This window comes from Oncorhynchus tshawytscha, unplaced genomic scaffold (assembly GCF_018296145.1).
Source record: "Oncorhynchus tshawytscha isolate Ot180627B unplaced genomic scaffold, Otsh_v2.0 Un_contig_3689_pilon_pilon, whole genome shotgun sequence".
Classification (NCBI taxonomy): Eukaryota; Metazoa; Chordata; class Actinopteri; order Salmoniformes; family Salmonidae; genus Oncorhynchus; species Oncorhynchus tshawytscha.
In genome coordinates this window covers 63,770-82,873 of record NW_024608835.1, presented here as the reverse complement: position 1 = coordinate 82,873, position 19,104 = coordinate 63,770, and the positions used below count along the sequence as shown (strand labels likewise).

At 45.5% G+C, this 19,104-nt stretch overlaps 2 long non-coding RNA genes across 2 annotated transcripts in view; both read right to left on the bottom strand.

Moving 5' to 3' along the window:
* Window positions 1-9,012: 9,012 nt before the first annotated feature.
* LOC121843883 lies at window positions 9,013-10,836 on the bottom strand. The gene is made up of 2 exons (XR_006081776.1): window positions 10,464-10,836; window positions 9,013-9,140 (listed from the first exon to the last, which is right to left on the bottom strand). It is a non-coding gene; the product is annotated as an uncharacterized LOC121843883 (long non-coding RNA).
* A 260-nt stretch (window positions 10,837-11,096) lies between these two features.
* The window catches only part of LOC112240601, a 33,437-nt gene continuing 25,429 nt past the window's right edge, over window positions 11,097-19,104 (bottom strand). Inside the window, exon 3 of the long non-coding RNA XR_002952081.2 lies at window positions 11,097-11,158. This is a non-coding gene — a long non-coding RNA (uncharacterized LOC112240601). The remainder of the gene's footprint in view (window positions 11,159-19,104) is intronic.

Here is a 19,104-nt window from a genome sequence, read left to right as displayed (position 1 = left end):
CCACTACCCAAATCCGCCAGAGGGCACCAATACATTCTGGTCATTCTAGATTATGCCACTCGCTACCCAGAAGCCATTCCCCTTCGGACGATGACTTCCAAAAATATCGCAAAGGAATTAGTGCTCTTGTTCACCAGGGTAGGGGTTCCAAAGGAGATCCTTACCGACCAGGGGACCCCCTTTATGTCCCGCCTTATGGCGGACCTTTGTAAACTGTGGCAGGTGAAACAGTTGAGGACATCGGTTTACCATCCTCAGACGGACGGGCTGGTTGAGAGATTCAACCGAACCCTGAAGTCAATGCTCAGGAAGGTAATCGAAAGGATGGGAAAAACTGGGATTGCATGTTGCCGTATCTGATGTTTGCCATTAGAGAGGTTCCTCAAGCCTCGCTGGGGTTTTCTCCCTTTGAGCTGGTATATGGGAGGCATCCCCGGGGAATCTTAGACATCGCCCGGGAAACCTGGGAGCACCAATCCACCCCGTATACTAGTGTCATAGAGCACGTCACGGCAATGCAAGACAGGATAGCCACAGTCATGCCCATCGTCAGAGAGCACATGCGACAAACACAAGAACACCAGCGGCACACTTATAACCGGCAGGCTACCCTGAGGGAATTTCAACCGGGAGATAAGGTGTTAGTGCTGATCCCCACGGTAGAGTGTAAACTACTAGCCACATGGAAAGGACCATATGAAGTACTGGAGAGAATAGGAGAAGTCAATTATCGGATCCGACAGCCAGGTCGACGGCCCCAGGAACAGATTTATCACATAAACCTGTTAAAAGCATGGAGAGAGAGAGAAACACTAATGGTCACATACCCCACACACATTCAGGAGACAGCCAAGTAAATATTTCACCCACTCTGTCCCCAGCGCAAGTACAGGAAGTAAAGACCCTGATCCAGAAAAACAGAGATGTGTTTTCAGAGGTACCTGGCCGAACTGAGGTTACGGCTCATGATATCGTTTCCCTACCAGGAGAAAAGTGAGTATGAGGCCATATCGGGTACCCAGGCTCGACGGGCGCGATTAGAGCAGAGACTGAGAAAATGTTGACAGCTGGAGTGGTCGAAGAGTCACATAGTGAGTGGTCTAGCCCAATTGTGATGGTCTCCAAGCCCGATGGGTCTTTGCGGTTCTGTAACGACTTTCGGAAGGTAAATGAAATCTCGAAGTTTGATGCCTACCCCATGCCCCGAGTAGATGAACTACTGGAGAAAATTGGTCATGCTCGGTACATTACGACCCTTGATCTGACAAAAGGGTACTGGCAAATTCCTCTGACCCCCAGGGCCAAAGAAAAGACAGCCTTTGCAACACCTGACGGTTTGTTTCCAATACACCGTCATGCCATTCGGCTTACACGGGGCCCCAGCCACCTTTCAACGGCTCATGGACAAAGTCCTAAAACCGCACAAAGCATACGCCGCAGCTTATTTAGATGACGTGGGGATCTACAGCCCAGATTGGGAATCCCACTTTACCCCCGGGTACAGGCAGTGTTAGACGCACAGCCCTTAGAAAGGCAAAAATCGATCAAATCAAATTAATAACGAGCAAGTAATCTAACTAACAATTCCAAAAAAAAACTACTGTCTTATACACAGTGTAAGGGGATAAAGAATATGTACATAAGGATATATGAATGAGTGATGGTACAGAGCAGCATAGGCAAGATACAGTAGATGATATCGAGTACAGTATATACATATGAGATAAGTATGTAAACCAAGTGGCATAGTTAAAGTGGCTAGTGATACATGTATTACATAAGGATGCAGTCGATGATATAGAGTACAGTATCAACGTATGCATATGAGATGAACAATGTAGGGTAAGTAACATTATATAAGGTAGCATTGTTTAAAGTGGCTAGTGATATATTTACATAATTTCCCATCAATTCCCATGATTAAAGTGGCTGGAGTAGAGTCAGTGTCATTGACAGTGTGTTGGCAGTAGCCACTCAATGTTAGTGGTGGCTGTTTAACAGTCTGATGGCCTTGAGATAGAAGCTGTTTTTTCAGTCTCTCGGTCCCAGCTTTGATGCACCTGTACTGACCTCGCCTTCTGGATGACAGCGGGGTGAACAGGCAGTGGCTCGGGTGGTTGATGTCCTTGATGATCTTTATGGCCTTCCTGTAGCATCGGGTGGTGTAGGTGTCCTGGAGGGCAGGTAGTTTGCCCCCCGGTGATGCGTTGTGCAGACCTCACTACCCTCTGGAGAGCCTTACGGTTGAGGGCGGTGCAGTTGCCATACCAGGCGGTGATACAGCCCGCCAGGATGCTCTCGATTGTGCATCTGTAGAAGTTTGTGAGTGCTTTTGGTGACAAGCCGAATTTCTTCAGCCTCCTGAGGTTGAAGAGGCGCTGCTGCGCCTTCCTCACGATGCTGTCTGTGTGAGTGGACCAATTCAGTTTGTCTGTGATGTGTATGCCGAGGAACTTAAAACTTGCTACCCTCTCCACTACTGTTCCATCGATGTGGATGGGGGGGGTGTTCCCTCTGCTGTTTCCTGAAGTCCACAATCATCTCCTTAGTTTTGTAGGAGGGGGCTCAGAACGCACCCTTGTGGGGCCCCAGTGTTGAGGATCAGCGGGGGAGGAGATGTTGTTGCCTACCCTCACCACCTGGGGGCGGCCCGTCAGGAAGTCCAGTACCCAGTTGCACAGGGCGGGGTCGAGACCCAGGGTCTCGAGCTTGATGACGAGCTTGGAGGGTACTATGGTGTTGAATGCCGAGCTGTAGTCGATGAACAGCATTCTCACATAGGTATTCCTCTTGTCCAGATGGGTTAGGGCAGTGTGCAGTGTGGTTGAGATTGCATCGTCTGTGGACCTATTTGGGCGGTAAGCAAATTGGAGTGGGTCAAGGGTGTCAGGTAGGGTGGAGGTGATATGGTCCTTGACTAGTCTCTCAAAGCACTTCATGATGACGGATGTGAGTGCTACGGGCGGTAGTCGTTTAGCTCAGTTACCTTAGCTTTCTTGGGAACAGGAACAATGGTGGCCCTCTTGAAGCATGTGGGAACAGCAGACTGGTATAGGGATTGGTTGAATATGTCCGTAAACACACCGGCCAGCTGGTCTGCGCATGCTCTGAGGGCGCGGCTGGGGATGCCGTCTGGGCCTGCAGCCTTGCGAGGGTTAACACGTTTAAATGTCTTACTCACTTCGGCTGCAGTGAAGGAGAGACCGCATGATTCCGTTGCAGGCCGTGTCAGTGGCACTGTATTGTCCTCAAAGCGGGCAAAAAGTTATTTAGTCTGCCTGGGAGCAAGACATCCTGGTCCGTGACTGGGCTGGGTTTCTTCCTGTAGTCCGTGATTGACTGTAGACCCTGCCACATACCTCTTGTGTCTGAGCCGTTGAATTGAGATTCTACTTTGTCTCTGTACTGGCGCTTAGCTTGTTTGATAGCCTTGCGGAGGGAATAGCTGCACTGTTTGTATTCAGTCATGTTACCAGACACCTTGCCCTGATTAAAAGCAGTGGTTCGTGCCTTCAGTTTCACACGAATGCTGCCATCAATCCACGGTTTCTGGTTAGGGAATGTTTTAATCGTTGCTATGGGAACGACATCTTCAACGCACGTTCTAATGAACTCGCACACCGTATCAGCGTATTCGTCAATGTTGTTGTCTGACGCAATACGAAACATCTCCCAGTCCACGTGATGGAAGCAGTCTTGGAGTGTGGAGTCAGCTTGGTCGGACCAGCGTTGGACAGACCTCAGCGTGGGAGCTTCTTGTTTTAGTTTCTGTCTGTAGGCAGGGATCAACAAAATGGAGTCGTGGTCAGCTTTTCCGAAAGGGGGCGGGGCAGGGCCTTATATGCGTCGCGGAAGTTAGAGTAACAATGATCCAGGGTCTTTCCACCCCTGGTTGCGCAATCAATATGCTGATAAAATTTAGGGAGTCTTGTTTTCAGATTAGCCTTGTTAAAATCCCCAGCTACAATGAATGCAGCCTCCGGATAAATCGTTTCCAGTTTGCAGAGAGTTAAATAAAGTTCGTTCAGAGCCATCGATGTGTCTGCTTGGGGGGGGATATATACGGCTGTGATTATAATCGAAGAGAATTCTCTTGGTAGATAATGCGGTCTACATTTGATTGTGAGGAATTCTAAATCAGGTGAACAGAAGGATTTGAGTTCCTGTATGTTTCCTTCATCACACCATGTCACGTTGGCCATAAGGCATACGCCCCCGCCCGTCTTCTTACCAGAGAGATGTTTGTTTCTGTCGGCGCGATGCGTGGAGAAACCCGCTGGCTGCACCGCTTCGGATTGCGTCTCTCCAGTGAGCCATGTTTCCGTGAAGCAGAGAACGTTACAGTCTCTGATGTCCCTCTGGAATGCTACCCTTGCTCGGATTTCATCAACCTTGTTGTCAAGAGACTGGACATTGGCAAGAAGAATGCTGGGGAGTGGTGCACGATGTGCCCGTCTCCGGAGTCTGACCAGAAGACCGCTTCGTTTCCCTCTTTTTCTGAGTCGTTTTTTTTTTTTTTGGTCGCTGCATGTGATCCACTCGGTTACACTGGTTGTAAGGCAGAACTCAGGATCCGCATCGCGAAAAACATATTCTTGGTCGTACTGATGGTGAGTTGACGCTGATCTTATATTCAGTAGTTCTTGTCGGCTGTATGTAAAGAAACCTAAGATGACCTGGGGTACTAGTGTAAGAAATAACACGTAAAAAACAAAAAACTGCATAAACAATTGACTATTGTTGTTTTGTAGACAATTCTTTTTTCGTGTGAGTTTCCTCAAATTCAGGATGTGGTAGGAATCGTAAGGGACATCATCAATACACCTGTTAATACTTATTTTCTATAACTTTGTTTGAAATCTATTTCTTATTGTAATATCAAGTAAAACATTGTCACGCCCTGACCTTAGAGATCCTTTTTATGCCTCTATTTTGGTTTGGTCAGAGAGTGAGTTGTGGTGGGCATTCTATGTCTGGTGTTCTATGTTTTCTTTACTGTGCGTTTGGCCGGGTATGGTTCTCAATCAGAGGCAGCTGTTTATCGTTGTCTCTGCTTGAGAACCATACTTAGGTAGCCTTTTCCCACCTGTCTGTTGTGGGTTGTTTTCTGTTTTGTGTGTCTGCACCAGCCAGAACTGTTTCGTTTCGTTCACTCTCTTTGTTGTTTCAGTGTTCAGTTTATTTATTAAATTACAATGAACACTTACGACGCTGCGTTTTGGTGACCTTCTTTCCAGGGCGAACGTTACAAATATGTCCTTAGTGTTTTATAGAAATGTAATGTGTTTAATGTGAATGATTTTATGCTTAATGCTAATGTTTTCTATTATTTTCCAAAAATACATTTGAAATATACTTCTTTTTAAAATGGTCTAGGGGGAGTGTAAGAATATTTTACGATAACTACACAACGCAGAGGACGAGAGGTCAATCGATTACTTATGATCAATAAAAATAGTGTTTTTTCTGTAATTGGGAATTATTGATCAATGGGTCAGAGACATGGGAGAAATTTGTCTAGACATTGAGACTGAAATAGGTTACTTGTTTTTTTGCCATTGGCCCAGTTTTATTGCAAGGAATTCTAACTGGTCAACCACAGACTATGGTTGGGTTATAACACTACTATAACACTACTGACTAGCTGTCAGTCTGCACGGAGCTGCCGGTCTGCACGGAGCTGCCGGTCTGCACGGAGCTGCCGGTCTGCACGGAGCTGCCGGTCTGCACGGAGCTGCCGGTCTGCACGGAGCTGCCAGTCTGCACGGAGCTGCCAGTCTGCACAGAGCTGCCAGTCTGCACGGAGCTGCCAGTCTGCAAGGAGCTGCCAGTCTGTAAGGAGCTACCAGTCTGCACGGAGCCGCCAGAGCTGCCAGTCTGTAAGAAGCCGCCAGAGCTGTCAGCCTACATGGAGCAGCCAGAGCTGTCAGTCTGCATGAAGCAGCCAGAGATGTCAGTCTGCATGGAGCAGCCAGTCTGCATGGAGCAGCCAGTCTGCAAGGAGCTGTCAGTCTGCAAGGAGCTGTCAGTCTGCACGGAGCTGCCAGTCTGCACGGAGCTGCCAGTCTGTAAGGAGCTGCCAGTCTGCACGGAGCCGCCAGAGCTGTCAGCCTACATGGAGCAGCCAGAGCTGTCAGTCTGCATGAAGCAGCCAGAAATGTCAGTCTGCATAGAGCAGCCAGTCTGCATGGAGCAGCCAGTCTGCAAGGAGCTGTCAGTCTGCAAGGAGCTGTCAGTCTGCAAGGAGCTGTCAGTCTGCAAGGAGCTGTCAGTCTGCAAGGAGCTGTCAGTCTGCACGGAGCGGTCAGTCTGCACGGAGCTGTCAGTCTGCAAGGAGCTGCCAGGCTGCAAGGAGCAGCCAGTCAGCACGGAGCCGCCAGAGCTGTCAGTCTGTAAGAAGCCGCCAGAGCTGTCAGCCTATATGGAGCAGCTAGTGCCGCCAGTCTGCCCAGCGCCGCCAGTGCCCCCCGTCTGCCCAGCACCGCCAGTCTGCCCAGCGCCGCCAGTCTGCCCAGCACCGCCAGTCTGCCCAGCACCGCCAGTCTGCCCAGCACCGCCAGTCTGCCCAGCGTCGCCAGTCTGCCCAGCGCCGCCAGATCTGCCAGTCAGCCAGACTCTTCCAGATCTGCCAGTCAACCAGACTCTTCCAGATCTGCCAGTCAACCAGACTCTTCCAGATCTGCCAGTCAACCAGACTCTTCCAGATCTGCCAGTCAACCAGACTCTTCCAGATCTGCCAGTCAACCAGACTCTTCCAGATCTGCCAGTCAATCAGACTCTTCCAGATCCGCCAGTCAGCCGGGATCTGCCAGAACTGCCAGTCAACCAGGATCCGCCAGTCGGCCAGGATCCGCCAGTCGGCCAGGATCCGCCAGTCGGCCAGGATCCGCCAGTCGGCCAGGATCCGCCAGTCTGCCAGGATCCGCCAGTCTGCCAGGATCCGCCAGTCTGCCAGGATCCGCCAGTCTGCCAGGATCCGCCAGTCAGCCAGGATCCGCCAGAACTGCCAGTCTGCCAGGATCTGCCAGTCTGCCAGGATCCGCCAGTCTGCCAGGATCCGCCAGTCTGCCAGGATTCGCCAGAACTGCCAGTCGGCCAGGATCTGCCAGTCGGCCAGGATCTGCCAGTCTGCCAGGATCAGTTAGATCCGCCATTCAGCCAGGATCCGCCAGTCTGCCAGGATCCGCCAGTCTGCCAGGATCCGCCAGTCTGCCAGGATCCACCAGTCAGCCAGGATCCGCCAGTCTGCCAGGATCCACCAGTCAGCCAGGATCCGCCAGAAGTGCCAGTCAGCCAGGATCTGCCGGAACCACCAGCCAGCCAGGAGCTGGTAGATCTATCTACCTGCCTGAGCTTCCTCTCACTCCTGAGCTTCCTCTCACTCCTGAGCTTCCTCTCACTCCCGAGCTTCCTCTCACTCCCGAGCTTCCTCTCACTCCCGAGCTTCCTCTCACTCCCGAGCTTTCTCTCACTCCCGAGCTTTCTCTCACTCCCAAGCTTTCTCTCACTCCCGAGCTTTCTCTCACTCCCGAGCTTCCCCTCAGTCCCGAGCTGCCTCAGTCCGGAGCTGTCCTTCAGTCCCGATCTGCTCCTCAGTCCAGTGGGGTTCTGGGTGAGGACTACTAGGCCATGGTCGGCGGCGAGGGTGGACTATCCAGGGACGAAGGGAGAGGGGACTAAGACATTAAATGAGTGGGGTCCACGTCCCGCGCCGGAGCCGCCACCATGGACAGACGCCCACCCGGACCCTCCCTATTGTTTTGAGGTGCGTTCGGGAGTCCGCACCTTAGGGGGGGGGGTTCTGTCACGCCCTGGTCAAAGTATTTTGTGTTTATCTTTATGTATTTGGTCAGGCCAGGGTGTGGCATGGGGTTTTTGTAATTGTGGTGTGTTTGTCTTGGGGTTTTGGTGGTGGTATTGGGATTGTAGCTTAGTGGGTTGTCTAGCAAAGTCTATGGCTGTCTGGAGTGGTTCTCAATCAGAGGCAGGTGCTTATCGTTGTCTCTGATTGGGAACCATATTTAGGCAGCCATATTCTTTGAGTTTGTCGTGGGTGATTGTCCTTAGTGTCCTATGTGTACTCTCTGTTAGTTTGCACCAGATAGGCTGTTTCGGTTTCGTTTATTGTTTTTTGTAAGTTCGTGTTTCTTTGTTGTATTAAACATGGATCGCAATCGACACGCTGCAGTTTGGTCCGACTCTCCTTCATCACCACTAGAAAACCGTTACAGAATCACTGAGGAGAGAATCACTGAGGACAGGGGAGAATGAACATCTACCTCTCAGCATAACATCTATGATTTGTCCTCTTTGAATAAACCTATTTTTCTCCCGCTGATTTGCTTTGGGGTCTGTGCTATTGAAGAGTAACATCAACTGCTAACACTGATAGTGGGTGTCTTGATAAAAGGCTACTGAAAACTGTGTGTGTGTGTGTGTGTGTGTCTTTCCTGGTTTAGGGTTGACAAGACATTAACTGCTTCTCTTCTAGTCAAATAACATTCAGTTTATACACCAATATATACCCAACAGGACATGCCACCAGAGGTCTCTTCACAGTCCCCAAGTCCATATATACCCAACAGGACATGCCACCAGAGGTCTCTTCACAGTCCCCAAGTCCATATATACCCAACAGGACATGCCACCAGAGGTCTCTTCACAGTCCCCAAGTCCATATATACCCAACAGGACATATATATATCTTCTCATGGAATGGCAGGACATGTGAAGGGACACACAAACAAACAAACATTTTTTTTTGTATTGTATTATTATAATAATAATCATATTTATTTATTTATTTGTGTGACTGTCCTTGTCTATCAGTGTTTAGTTACTTGTCATGTTTTGTGTTTTCTGTTGACCCCAGGAAAATCATCTGCTGCCTCTGGAAAAGACAATGGGATCCAAACAAACAAGTGTGTGTGTGTGTATTGTGTGTGTGTATTGTATTGTATGTGTGTGTGTGTGTGTGTGTGTGTGTGTGTGTGTGTGTGTGTGTGTGTGTGTGTGTGTGTGTGTGTGTGTGTGTGTGTGTACCTTGGCATTCACCAGTGAAGTCTTGCAGACAGAGTGTCAACAGGAACAGAATCCTTCCTCTTCCTCGTTCCATTACTAAAACTGCAGCCAATCAAAAACTTGGAAACAGATGATGACGTCATTGCAAAAAACAAAGTCCACATTTCTTCGATGCCTCATGCAGTGTTCTGCAAAGTTTCTACTTTTACAGATAATAATTTTAAAAACTATTAAACTATAAACTATAAAAAAGTAGTCATATGCTGTATAACTGTGGATAAACACAGTACATTCCCTAACAACGTAGCCTACATCAGGTGAACATAATGTACTTATATGGGGCGTATCAAATTACATCCTAAACATGGTTATTATTCTACCGTTGCCTGGCTGCTGCTGTTAAGACCAGATAGACCAGTTAGAGGTCGCGTTCCCATTACCATTAAACATCACATCTACTGTGTAGACAGACAGGAACAGTTTAAACAATAATTAAGTGGAATCAGTATAACTGAAACCAGTGCTAAATGTGTAAATCAGGAGGAGTCTGAACACAAAGCATAGTGTTCCTCTGTTCCTCTGTTCAGACGTTGCTGACGCCAGATCTAACAACACCTGGATAGGTATTTTACATATCAGCTAACCACATCATCTGTTTTAGCAATCTGTCAGTCAACCAATGGTTGATGCATGCAACCTCTAAGCAGTGGAACGTGACCTTAGTCAGTACTGACAAAAACCTGCAGGTGTTTCCCTCACAGCAACTCCTGCTATAAGATGGGTGTTGACCCAAGGTCCAGTATACTGCACTATCTCTGCACTAATCAATGTACAGTATACTACACTATCTCTGCACTAATCAAGGTACAGTATACTGCACTATCTCTGCACTAAACAAGGTTCAGTATACTACACTATCTCTGCACTAATCAAGGTACAGTATACTACACTATCTCTGCACTAAACAAGGTACAGTATACTACACTATCTCTGCACTAAACAAGATACAGTATACTGCACTATCTCTGCACTAATCAAGGTACAGTATACTGCACTATCTCTGCACTAAACAAGATACAGTATACTGCACTATCTCTGCACTAATCAAGGTACAGTATACTGCACTATCTCTGCACTAAACAAGATAAATGTTTCAGTTGAAAGTCTAACTATGTTTCCTCTTTCACTGTTAAACAATATTAAGACGTGTATAAATATAAACATACTGTAATAGCAGAATGTGATTGTTAACAGCTACATGATTATATTGTTTTGGCATTTTGATGTTAAGTGATGCAATCATGTGACTATTTATGCATAAATATTAACAGACCTGGTATCAATAAAATGTCTACTTAATATTGTACAACCTTTATTCAAATACTGTAGAGTAGATTGTTGCACAACATTTAATAAGTAAGGTAGTTAAGTTGAATACTCACTTTTAGTGTTGCACAGATCTATATATTGTTGTCTGCTGTTGTCACAGAGAGAGCTGAAGCAGTGGGCCGGCTGGTTTTGCATAGCCAGGACCTTAAGGACCAATGGAATGGTCTAAATCTCATGCGAAACTAAAGCACCCAACGTGTCTCACGTTACATTCTGTTAAGTTTCATTTTCCCAGAAACTAGTCATTTCTAGCCAATGAGAGAGTGTTGCTAGGCAAACATTATTCTACTCAGGACAGATAGGATCTGAATTCTGATTGGGTGTCGCTTTTTAACCTTGTATGCTTGCCAGAATCAGAAGATAGGTGTCACGTTCTGACCTTAGTTCCTTTGTTTTGTCTTTGTTTTAGTATGGTCAGGGTGTGAGTTGGGGTGGGCAGTCTATGTTTGTTTTTATATGTTGGTTTTTGAGTTTGGCCTGGTATGGTTCTCAATCAGAGGCAGGTGTCGTTAGTTGTCTCTGATTGAGAATCATACTTAGGTAGCTTTGTTCCACCTGTGTTTCGTGGGTGTTTATTTTCTGTTTTGTGTGTCATCACTAGACAGGACTGTTTCGTTTGTTCGTTCTTCCTAGTTGTTATTTTATTTAGTGTTCAGTTTTGATTATATTAAAAATCCTGAACACTTACCACGCTGCACCTTGGTCCTCACCTTCTTCCACCGACGACGGCCATTACAATACGCCACATCTTTGGGTAAAATGAAAGACATAGACTTAGTCTCCTTCTGGGCGAAAAAGGTTACAAATTAAATAACAAATAAAACTACATTTTCAAATGTAATGTTATATTTGTCTAGCCTGGTCCCAGATCTGTTTGTTCTCTTTCCAACTCCATAGAGTACCACAGTATGAGTCACAATACCCATAAAACCCAGCTGTCAAACAGGGAAACAGTTCCAATCGTTTTCCACCATTCATTTTTCACATAGAGGATTATAGGAACACTTAAATGGTAACACTATACTTGACACCCAGCATCATAACATGTTATGACACAGTCATAACTACATCATATGTCATAACAGCTGACATAACGTGTCATAACTTGTCATAAGATCGTCATAACATTGTCATGATACATATATTTAGACCTGTTGTGACATATCTTACATTATTTTATGGTTGGTTATGACATCTACATAAGAGTCAAACCCCACAGAACCTACCACTGTAGTTATTTTATGGCTGGTTATGACACCTACATAAGAGTCAAACCCCACAGAACCTACCACTGTAGTTATTTTATGGCTGGTTATGACACCTACATAAGAGTCAAACCCCACAGAACCTACCACTGTAGTTATTTTATGGTTGGTTATGACACCTACATAAGAGTCAGAACCCACAGAACCTACCACTGTAGTTATTTTATGGTTGGTTATGACACCTACATAAGAGTCAAAACCCACAGAACCTACCACTGTAGTTATTTTATGGCTGGTTATGACAGCTACATAAGAGGCAAAACCCACATAACCTACCACTGTAGTTATTTTATGGTTGGTTATGACACCTACATAAGAGTCAAAACCCACAGAACCTACCACTGTAGTTATTTTATGGTTGGTTATGACACCTACATAAGAGTCAAAACCCACAGAACCTACCACTGTAGTTATTTTATGGTTGGTTATGACACTTACTTAAGATTAAGATGAAAAAACAGTTTTCTCTCAGCATCATGACAAAATGTTTAAAATAGCATTACAATAGCTGCAAGTAGAGTTGGAATTTAACGGCTCAGACACAAGAGGTATGTGGCAGGGTCTACAGTCAATCAAGGACTACAAAAAGAAAACCAGCCCCGTCGCTGACCCCGATCTCTTGATCCCAGACAAACTAAACAACTTCTTTGCTCGCTTTGAGGACAATACAGTGCCACCGACATGGTCCGCTACCAAAACCTGCGGGCTCTCCACCGCAGCCAACGTGAGTACAATATTTATACTTGTTAACCATCGCAAGGCTGCCGGCCCAGAATGCAACCCTAGCCGTGTCCTCAGAGCATGCGCAGACCAGCTGGCTGGTGAGTTTACAGACATATTCAATCAATCCATATCCCAGTCTGCTGTTCCCACATGCTTCAAGAGGGCCACCATTGTTCCTGTTCACAAGAAAGCTATGGTAACTGAGCTAAACGACTACCGCCCCGTAGCACTCACTTCCGTCATCATGAAGTGCTTTGAGAGACTAGTCAAGGACCATATCACCTCCACCCTACCTGACACCCTAGACCCACTCCAATTTGCTTACCGCCCAAATAGGTCCACAGACGATGCAATCTCAACCACACTGCACACTGCCCTAACCCATCTGGACAAGAGGAATACCTATGTATGAATGCTGTTCATCGACTACAGCTCATCATTTAACACCACAGTACCCTCCAAACTCGTCATTAAGCTCGAGACCCTGGGTCTCGATCCCGCCCTGTGCAACTGGGTTCTGGACTTCCTGACGGGACGCCCCCAGGTGGTGAGGGTAGGAAACAACATCTCCACCCGGCTGATCCTCAACACTGGGGGCCACAAGGGTGCGTTCTCAGCCCTCTCCTATACTCCCTGTTCACCCATGACTGCGTGGCCATGCACGCGTCCAAAATAATCATCAAGTTTGCAGACGACACTACAGTGGTAGGCTTGATTACCAACAACAACGAGACGGCCTACAGGGAGGAGGTGAGGGCCCTCAGAGTGTGGTGTCAGGAAAATAACCTCAAACTCAACGTCAACAAAACAAAGGAGATGATCGTGGACTTCAGGAAACAGCAGAGGGAGCATCCCCCCATCCACATTGATGGGACAGCAGTGAAGGTGGAAAGTTTTAAGTTCTTCGGCGTACACATCACGGACAAACTGAAATGTCCCACCCACACAGACAGCATGGTGAAGAAGGCGCAACAACGCATCACCGGGGGCAAACTACCTGCCCTCCAGGACACCTACACCACCCAATGTCACAGGAAGGCCAAAAAGATCATCAAGGACAACAACCACCCGAGCCACTGCCTGTTCACCCCACTACCATCCAGAAGGCGAGGTCAGTACAGGTGCATCAAAGCAGGGACCGAGAGACTGAAAAACAGCTTCTATCTCAAGGCCATCAGACTGTTAAACAGCCAACACTAACATTGAGTGGCTGCTGCCAACACACTGTCAATGACACTGACTCTACTCCAGCCACTTTAATAATGGAAAAATGTATGTAAAAATGTATCACTAGCCACTTTAAAAAATACCACTTAATATAATGTTTACATACCCTACATTACTCATCTCATATGTATATACTGTACTCAATACCATCTACTGCATCTTGCCATCTTTATGTAATACATGTATCACTAGCCACTTTAAACTATGCCACTTCTATGTTTACATACCCTACATTACTCATCTCATATGTATATACTGTACTCAATACCATCTACTGCATCTTGTCTATGCAGTTCTGTACCATCACTCATTCATATATCTTTATGTACATGTGCTTTATACCTTTACACTTGTGTGTATAAGGTAGTAGTTTTGGAATTGTTAGGCTAGATTACTTGTTGGTTATTACTGCATTGTCGGAACTAGAAGCACAAGCATTTAGCTACACTCGCATTAACATCTGCTAACCATGTGTATGTGACAAATAACATTTGATTTGATTTGAATCTACTTCCAGATACTTCTGTCTTCACCCTAAATGGTTCACAAGCTCCCTCTAGTGTAACACTTGTACAACACCACATGCGTAGTCTGTAGTGAGTAATGTTATAGTGTACTCTATGACTCATTATCAAAGAGCAGGACTATTATAACTTGACCTTGGAAGCCATTTTGATTACCAGTATCTACATTCCAATGGGTTTATCCCAGCATACAGTTGTTTGTTTATGGGGAGAACTTGTTTTTTCATCAAACTTTATTTCACATATCTACAGTGCATACGGAAAGTATTCAGACCCCTTGAAATGTTCTAAAATCTTCATACATTACCTCATAATGACAACGCAAAAACAGGTTTTTAGACATTATACTAAATGAATTTAAAAAATAAACAGAAACATCTTATTTAGTATTGACCCTTCCCTATGAGACTTGAAACGGAGCTCAGGTGCCTCCTGTTTCCATTGATCCTCCCGACATCCCCATCCCTAGTGCCTGCAACATAGTTTTCCACGTGGCCTTAAATTGTACCAATTTGTTTTTCTATGTCACCCATGATATCTCAATAATAAATCATTTCATTGTTCCATTGTGTTAATGATGGCAGATTGATTGACTTCCAATTCTTTAGGACACATTTTTTCTCAAGATGAGAGGTGAGAAGAGAATAGTCCAGCCCGTTGGGTATCTCACTACACCCCTATATGATGTCTTGAAATATGCTGGAATAAAAGTAAGTTTTACATTGTAATACCTTTGTCAGCCAACTTTCTAGCTTCACCCACAACTTGTGGACTTCATAGCAATCCCAGAAAGCATGGTTTATTGAGTCATTGTCAGTTTTACACTTGACTTGACTGCCGTTGTGTTGTAGAATTTGTGAATTTAGTCTTTTGTATAATAAATTCTATACATTAGTTTATACTACATTTGTGTTAAACTAATTGCCTGAGTGCAACTAATAGCCTGAGTGTCAGTCTGTTTATGCCATCGGTCCAACTCCTTGTCACTCATTGTCATGGCTTGATAGTGAGCATATCAGAACTCAGGATAACACCCAGACGCAGGCAGTTTGAATCACAGAGGTTTATTTACAAAACAGGGGGCAGGTAAAGGGCAGTAATCCAGGGCAGAGTCCGTAAGGTACAGAACGGCAGGCAGGCTCAGGGACAAGACAGGTCAAAACCGGGAGGACTAGAAATCAGACACTGGTAAACTTGACAAGATGAACTGGCAACACACAAACAGAAAACACAGGTATAAATACACTGGGGATAATGGGGAAGATGGACGGCACCTGGAGGGGGGTGGAGACAAGCACAATCCCCCAACTGGGGGCAGGTGAAACAGATCAGGGTGTGATAGAGCAATAACGTTGGACAGACCATAAACTGATCTGGGACCAGGCTAGGCAACTCTATAGTTACGTTTAAAAAACTGTAGTTTTTATCCTGAAGAAAAAATTTGTCAGACACATTTCATTTTTCTGTGGTCTACATTTTGATTCTGCGAAGGTTGATAACAGTGACATCCAATCAGAATTCAGACTGCCTGCCCTGAATGATTTTTTCTGCCTAGCAACACTCTTTGGTCTGCTGGGTCCCTCTAGAGGTGACCATGAACACAACACTAGATGAGAACAGTGGGTTATGTTATTGCAATGTGTCTGTGTTTTGAAGGCCAGTAGTTCTCAACCTTTTCGGTTGCTGTACCACCAAGTATATTTTGTTCTGCCCGGAGGAGCCCTGAAGGACCCCCTCATGTGAGTTTACCAGTAAACCTATGGTCTCATGAGTTCTCAAGTACCCCATGTGGAGAGGCCCAGGCAGTAAATATAGGAGTCCTGGTTGATATCCACTGGTGTATGTCTACTGTAGAGACAGAGTCCTGGTGGATATCCACTAGTGTAGGTCTACTGTAGAGACAGAGTCCTGGTTGATATCCACTAGTGTAGGTCTACTGTAGAGACAGAGTCCTGGTTGATATCCACTAGTGTAGGTCTACTGTAGAGACAGAGTCCTGGTTGATATCCACTGGTGTATGTCTACTGTAGAGACAGAGTCCTGGTTGATATCCACTGGTGTAGGTCTACTGTAGAGACAGAGTCCTGGTTGATATCTACTAGTGTAGGTCTACTGTAGAGACAGAGTCCTGGTTGATATCCACTGGTGTAGGTCTACTGTAGAGACAGAGTCCTGGTTGATATCCACTGGTGTAGGTCTACTGTAGAGACAGAGTCCTGGTTGATATCCACTGGTGTAGGTCTACTGTAGAGACAGAGTCCTGGTTGATATCCACTAGTGTAGGTCTACTGTAGAGACAGAGTCCTGGTTGATATCCACTGATGGAGGTCTACTATAGAGACAGAGTCCTGGTTGATATCCACTGGTGTAGGTCTACTGTAGAGACAGAGTCCTGGTTGATATCCACTGGTGTAGGTCTACTGTAGAAACAGAGTCCTGGTTGATATCCACTGGTGTAGGTCTACTGTAGAGACAGAGTCCTGGTTGATATCCACTGGTGTAGGTCTACTGTAGAGACAGAGTCCTGGTTGATATCCACTGGTGTAGGTCTACTGTAGAGACAGAGTCCTGGTTGATATCTACTAGTGTAGGTCTACTGTAGAGACAGAGTCCTGGTTGATATCCACTGGTGTAGGTCTACTGTAGAGACAGAGTCCTGGTTGATATCCACTGGTGTAGGTCTACTGTAGAGACAGAGTCCTGGTTGATATCCACTAGTGTAGGTCTACTGTAGAGACAGAGTCCTGGTTGATATCCACTAGTGTAGGTCTACTGTAGAGACAGAGTCCTGGTTGATATCCACTGGTGTAGGTCTACTGTAGAGACAGAGTCCTGGTTGATATCCACTAGTGTAGGTCTACTGTAGAGACAGAGTCCTGGTTGATATCCACTGATGGAGGTCTACTATAGAGACAGAGTCCTGGTTGATATCCACTAGTGTAGGTCTACTGTAGAGACAGAGTCCTGGTTGATAACCACTGGTGTAGGTCTACTATAGAGACAGAGTCCTGGTTGATATCCACTAGTGTAGGTCTACTGTAGAGACAGAGTCCTGGTTGATATCCACTAGTGTAGGTCTACTGTAGAGACAGAGTCCTGGTTGATATCCACTAGTGTAGGTCTACTGTAGAGACAGAGTCCTGGTTGATATCCACTAGTGTAGGTCTACTGTAGGACAGAGTCCTGGTTGATATCCACTGTGTAGGTCTACTGAGACAGAGTCCTGGTTGATATCCACTGGTGTAGGTCTACTGTAGAGACAGAGTCCTGGTTGATATCCACTGTGTAGGTCTACTGTAGAGACAGAGTCCTGGTTGATATCCACTAGTGTAGGTCTACTGTAGAGACAGAGTCCTGGTTGATATCCACTAGTGTAGGTCTACTGTAGAGACAGAGTCCTGGTTGATATCCACTAGTGTAGGTCTACTGTAGAGACAGAGTCCTGGTTGATATCCACTGGTGTAGGTCTACTGTAGAGACAGAGTCCTGGTTGATATCCACTAGTGTAGGTCTACTGTAGAGACAGAGTCCTGGTTGATATCCACTGGTGTAGGTCTACTGTAGAGACAGAGTCCTGGTTGATATCCACTAGTGTAGGTCTACTGTAGAACTTAGCACTGAGCAGGGCAGTTATGACTATAACAATTACATAAAAAATAAGAGAAATGTGTTTTTACACATTTTTCTGTTGGCGTCTCTGTGTGTGACACATACTATTGTACTCAGAGATATGACCTATCGTTTTCTTCTTCTTTTCCTGTATAATGGCGTTCGCAACAATTATATGTGCATTCTGCCACCTACTGTACAGGTGGATAATAAAGATCCCCAAAAAAGGAAAAAAATGCAGGTTAAAAAACATAATAAATATAAAACAATTCCATACAAACGATCAATAATTACATCTAAATTAAACGGAATCAGCTTTGGTTTCTGTTTAATCAGAAAATGTTCTGTTTAACACAGTCTTAGTGAGGATCCTGTGAGGGTAGTATTCCATGCAGTGCTTCTGCTGTTAAGTCTAGGAGGCCCAACACTTTCTCAGTTGCAGATATAATGATGTCCAGCTTCTTGGACTTCTTGGACACTTGTACAGTACAATTCATAACTGTGGCTATAAATGCTACAAAATTGTGACATATAACATTTGCAACTGTTTACGGTGCATCAACCTCCATCTTCTTCAGAAATGTGGCCTCTTGACCCTTCAACTCTCTTCACACACTCTTCTTCTCTTCACTGCCTCCACAAGGGAGATCTACAGCCCTGATCCTTGACCCCTCAACCTCTTTCACCCTAACAGGGCACTCTGGGAATTAGGGAATATGATCCACACCAGATTTGCAACATATTACATTCACAGACTCCTTAATAACATATTCCTTCCGTCTGCAAACACTTGAAACGTGGCAAATTCTTGTACATTTCTTGCATTACATCGTGTTGTATCAGCGTATCTTATACCTACCAGCTTTATAAATGGTGGTAGATGCTCTTCATCAAACATCAATAATACAGATGGTGTAGGTCTACTGTAGAGACAGACACATTTAGCTCTTTTCTCCAAACGGGTCAAGCGACGAGCATTAAATCTTCCTGGAATGTTTTGTCGAAGATATTGATTATCAATGTCCAACGGGAAGCCAGAGACAACACCTTTTAACGCCCTGCTCCAAAAATCACAGCTGTTCACTTCACGTGTCTATCATTTTACAAGCCACAAAGCACGTACCTTTTGCTCTTTAGATACACGCGATATCAAATCAAATCACATCAAATGCTATTGGTCACATACACATGGTTAGCAGATGTTATTGGTCACATACACATGGTTAGCAGATGTTATTGGTCACATACACATGGTTAGCAGATGTTATTGGTCACATACACATGGTTAGCAGATGTTATTGGTCACATACACATGGTTAGCAGATGTTATTGGTCACATACACATG